Raw genomic sequence first — 5,418 nt, 5'->3', positions numbered from 1 at the left:
AGTCTTTTATTGCTTTTATTCTGAGCCAGAGATTAAGCATTAGATGCTGATTGTGTAGCATTAATTGATTTTGGCAATGCCAAAGGTATTAATGATGTTAATTTTTCATTTAAATCATTTATCAATAATTCTGGATAAAGCATGTCTTCAGGTCTGAAGTGTCTTTCACACACACAATTGTCCAATAGGCGCATACGTTTTTTATATTTATCAAGGTATCATATAGTTCTTTGTACATTGGACTCTGATTAACGTATTCATTTGTTATAGCGTATAAATATTTTTTGTCATGATCGCTTCATACTGTGATCTCTGCGACTGAGTTAATTCTTGATACTTGTTTTGTGCTAGTGATACATCACTAGCTGGACTAGTTGCTAAATTAACATGGATTTTTTCATTTTTTATATAACTGCCATTCATTACAGTAATAGCCGACTGTGTATGTGATTCCTGTAAAATAAAAATAAAAAAAAATGGACATCTTAAGTTATATTTTTGTAATTTTTTGGTCTAGGGTCTATGTTTTCTCTTTCTGACGTATATGTAAGTGCATATCGCTCAGAAAGAGTTCCAAATATATTGTTTTTGTCGTTCACAAACAAAATTGTCTACAGTTAATCTAACGACTACTGATAAACTCTAATAATTTAAACATTCGTACAATATAAGCAAAAAATAACTTCCATGAATGGATATCTAAAGTGATTTTATGTAATTTTTTGTCCTAGGGTGTATGTTTTCTCTTTCTGACTACAGTTGTCCCAGTGTAGTTACCTCAACAAACGGATATATTGTCAGAGGAGTCTTTTATTGCTTTTATTCTGAGCCAGAGATTAAGCATTAGATGCTGATTGTGTAGCATTAATTGATTTTGGCAATGCCAAAGGTATTAATGATGTTAATTTTTCATTTAAATCATTTATCAATAATTCTGGATAAAGCATGTCTTCAGGTCTGAAGTGTCTTTCACACACACAATTGTCCAATAGGTGCATACGTTTTTTATATTTATCAAGGTATCATATAGTTCTTTGTACATTGGACTCTGATTAACGTATTCATTTGTTATAGCGTATAAATATTTTTTGTCATTATCGCTTCATACTGTGATCTCTGCGACTGAGTTAATTCTTGATACTTGTGTTGTGCTAGTGATACATCACTAGCTGGACTAGTTGCTAACTTAACATGGATTATTTCATTTTTAATATAACGGCCATTCATTACAGTAATAGCCGACTGTGTATGTGATGCCTGTAAAATAAAAAATAAAAATAAATGGACATCTAAAGTTATATTTTTGTAATATTTTGGTCTAGGGTCTATGTTTTCTCTTTCTGACGTATAAGTAAGTGCATATCGCTCAGAAAGAGTTCCAAATATATTGTTTTTGTCGTTCACACACAAAATTGTCTAAAGTTAATCTAACAACTACTGATAAACTCTAATAATTTAAACATTCCTACAATTCTTCTTTAAGGGTGCATACGTTATTTATATATGATATATCACTAGCAGGTTTAGATGCTAAATGGACATTGACTAATTTATCTTTCATATAAATACCATTCATTACAATAATAGCCGACTGTGTATGTGATGCCTGTAAAATAAAAAATAAAAATAAATGGACATCTTAAGTTATATTTTTGTAATATTTTGGTCTAGGGTCTATGTTTTCTCTTTCTGACGTATAAGTAAGTGCATATCGCTCAGAAAGAGTTCAAAATATATTGTTTTTGTCGTTCACAAACAAAATTGTCTACAGTTAATCTAACAACTACTGATAAACTCTAATAATTTAAACATTCCTACAATTCTTCTTTAAGGGTGCATACAATTTTTATATATGATACATCACTAGCAGGTTTAGATGCTAAATGGACATTGACTAATTTATCTTTCATATAACTACCATTCATTACAATAATAGCCGACTGTGTATGTGATGCCTGTAAAATTAAAATTAAAAATAAATGGACATCTAAAGTTATATTTTTGTAATATTTTGGTCAAGGGTCTATGTTTTCTCTTTCTGACTACAGTTGTCCCAGTGTAGTTACCTCAACAAACGGATATATTGTCATAGGAGTCTTTTATTGCTTTTATTCTGAGCCAGAGATTTAGCATTAGATGCTGATTGTGTAGCATTAATTGATTTTGGCAATGCCAAAGGTATTAATGATGTTAATTTTTCGATTTAAATCATTTATCAATAATTCTGGATAAAGCATGTCTTCAGGTCTGAAGTGTCTTTCACACATACAATTGTCTAATAGGCTCATACGTTTTTTATATTTATCAAGGTATCATATAGTTCTTTGTACATTGGACTCTGATTAACGTATTCATTGCTTATAGCGTATAAATATTTTTTGTCATTATCGCTTCATACTGTGATCTCTGCGACTGAGTTAATTCTTGATACTTGTTTTGTGCTAGTGATACATCACTAGCTGGACTAGTTGCTAAATTAACATGGATTTTTTCATTTTTCATATAACGGCCATTCATTACAGTAGTAGCCGACTGTGTATGTTATTCCTGTAAAATAAAAAATAAAAAAAAATGGACATCATAAGTTATATTTTTGTAATTTTTTGGTCTAGGGTCTATGTTTTCTCTTTCTGACGTATAAGTAAGTGCATATCGCTCAGAAAGAGTTCCAAATATATTGTTTTTGTCGTTCACACACAAAATTGTCTACAGTTGATCTAACACCTACTGATAAACTATGATAACTTTAACATTCCTACTATTCTTCTTTAATAGGCGCATACGTTTTTTATATTTATCAAGGTATCATATAGTTCTTTATACATTGGACTCTGATTAACGTTTTCATTTGTTATAGCGTATAAAAATTTTTTGTCATTATCGCTTCATACTGTGATCTCTGCGACTGAGTTAATTCTTGATACTTGTGTTGTGCTAGTGATACATCACTAGCTGGACTAGTTGCTAACTTAACATGGATAATTTCATTTTTTATATAACTGCCATTCATTACAGTAATAGCCGACTGTGTATGTGATTCCTGTAAAATAAAAATAAAAAAAATGGACATCTTAAGTTATATTTTTGTAATTTTTTGGTCTAGGGTCTATGTTTTCTCTTTCTGACGTATAAGTAAGTGCATATCGCTCAGAAAGAGTTCCAAATATATTGTTTTTGTCGTTCACAAACAAAATTGTCTACAGTTAATCTAACGACTACTGATAAACTCTAATAATTTAAACATTCCTACAATATAAGCAAAAAATAACTTCCATGAATGGATATCTAAAGTGATTTTATGTAATTTTTTGTCCTAGGGTGTATGTTTTCTCTTTCTGACTACAGTTGTCCCAGTGTAGTTACCTCAACAAACGGATATATTGTCAGAGGAGTCTTTTATTGCTTTTATTCTGAGCCAGAGATTAAGCATTAGATGCTGATTGTGTAGCATTAATTGATTTTGGCAATGCCAAAGGTATTAATGATGTTAATTTTTCATTTAAATCATTTATCAATAATTCTGGATAAAGCATGTCTTCAGGTCTGAAGTGTCTTTCACACACACAATTGTCCAATAGGCGCATACGTTTTTTATATTTATCAAGGTATCATATAGTTCTTTGTACATTGGACTCTGATTAACGTATTCATTTGTTATAGCTTATAAATATTTTTTGTCATTATCGCTTCATACTGTGATCTCTGCGACTGAGTTAATTCTTGATACTTGTTTTGTGCTAGTGATACATCACTAGCTGGACTAGTTGCTAAATTAACATGGATTTTTTCATTTTTTATATAACTGCCATTCATTACAGTAATAGCCGACTGTGTATGTGATTCCTGTAAAATAAAAATAAAAAAAATGGACATCTTAAGTTATATTTTTGTAATTTTTTGGTCTAGGGTCTATGTTTTCTCTTTCTGACGTATAAGTAAGTGCATATCGCTCAGAAAGAGTTCCAAATATATTGTTTTTGTCGTTCACACACAAAATTGTCAACAGTTAATCTAACGACTACTGATAAACTCTAATAATTTAAACATTCCTACAATATAAGCAAAAAATAACTTCCATGAATGGATATCTAAAGTGATTTTTTGTAATTTTTTGACCTAGGGTGTATGTTTTCTCTTTCTGACTACAGTTGTCCCAGTGTAGGTACCTCAACAAACGGATATATTGTCAGAGGAGTCTTTTATTGCTTTTATTCTGAGCCAGAGATTAAGCATTAGATGCTGATTGTGTAGCATTAATTGATTTTGGCAATGCCAAAGGTATTAATGATGTTAATTTTTCATTTAAATCATTTATCAATAATTCTGGATAAAGCATGTCTTCAGGTCTGAAGTGTCTTTCACACACACAATTGTCCAATAGGCGCATACGTTTTTTATATTTATCGAGGTATCATATAGTTCTTTGTACATTGGACTCTGATTAACGTATTCATTTGTTATAGCGTATAAATATTTTTTGTCATTATCGCTTCATACTGTGATCTCTGCGACTGAGTTAATTCTTGATACTTGTGTTGTGCTAGTGATACATCACTAGCTGGACTAGTTGCTAACTTAACATGGATTATTTCATTTTTAATATAACGGCCATTCATTACAGTAATAGCCGACTGTGTATGTGATGCTTGTAAAATAAAAAATAAAAATAAATGGACATCTAAAGTTATATTTTTGTAATATTTTGGTCTAGGGTCTATGTTTTCTCTTTCTGACGTATAAGTAAGTGCATATCGCTCAGAAAGAGTTCCAAATATATTGTTTTTGTCGTTCACACACAAAATTGTCTAAAGTTAATCTAACAACTACTGATAAACTCTAATAATTTAAACATTCCTACAATTCTTCTTTAAGGGTGCATACGTTATTTATATATGATATATCACTAGCAGGTTTAGATGCTAAATGGACATTGACTAATTTATCTTTCATATAAATACCATTCATTACAATAATAGCCGACTGTGTATGTGATGCCTGTAAAATAAAAAATAAAAATAAATGGACATCTAAAGTTATATTTTTGTAATATTTTGGTCTAGGGTCTATGTTTTCTCTTTCTGACGTATAAGTAAGTGCATATCGCTCAGAAAGAGTTCAAAATATATTGTTTTTGTCGTTCACAAACAAAATTGTCTACAGTTAATCTAACAACTACTGATAAACTCTAATAATTTAAACATTCCTACAATTCTTCTTTAAGAGTGCATACATTTTTTATATATGATACATCACTAGCATGTTTAGATGCTAAATGGACATTGACTAATTTATCTTTCATATAACTACCATTCATTACAATAATAGCCGACTGTGTGTGTGATGCCTGTAAAATTAAAATTAAAATAAATGGACATCTAAAGTTATATTTTTGTATATTTTGGTCAAGGTCTATGTTTC

General features: G+C 30.2%; 1 long non-coding RNA gene across 1 annotated transcript; it reads left to right on the top strand.

Annotated features, from left to right (window-relative positions):
- The first annotated feature begins 643 nt into the window (after window positions 1-643).
- Window positions 644-4,903, top strand: LOC115034894. The gene is made up of 2 exons (XR_003840130.1): window positions 644-992; window positions 2,776-4,903. It is a non-coding gene; the product is annotated as an uncharacterized LOC115034894 (long non-coding RNA).
- Window positions 4,904-5,418: the final 515 nt, after the last annotated feature.

This window comes from Acyrthosiphon pisum, unplaced genomic scaffold (assembly GCF_005508785.2).
Source record: "Acyrthosiphon pisum isolate AL4f unplaced genomic scaffold, pea_aphid_22Mar2018_4r6ur Scaffold_21450;HRSCAF=24012, whole genome shotgun sequence".
In the NCBI taxonomy this organism is placed as follows: domain Eukaryota; kingdom Metazoa; phylum Arthropoda; class Insecta; order Hemiptera; family Aphididae; genus Acyrthosiphon; species Acyrthosiphon pisum.
The sequence above is the reverse complement of the archived record's forward strand: the minus strand, read 5'-3'. Positions and strand labels throughout refer to the sequence as shown.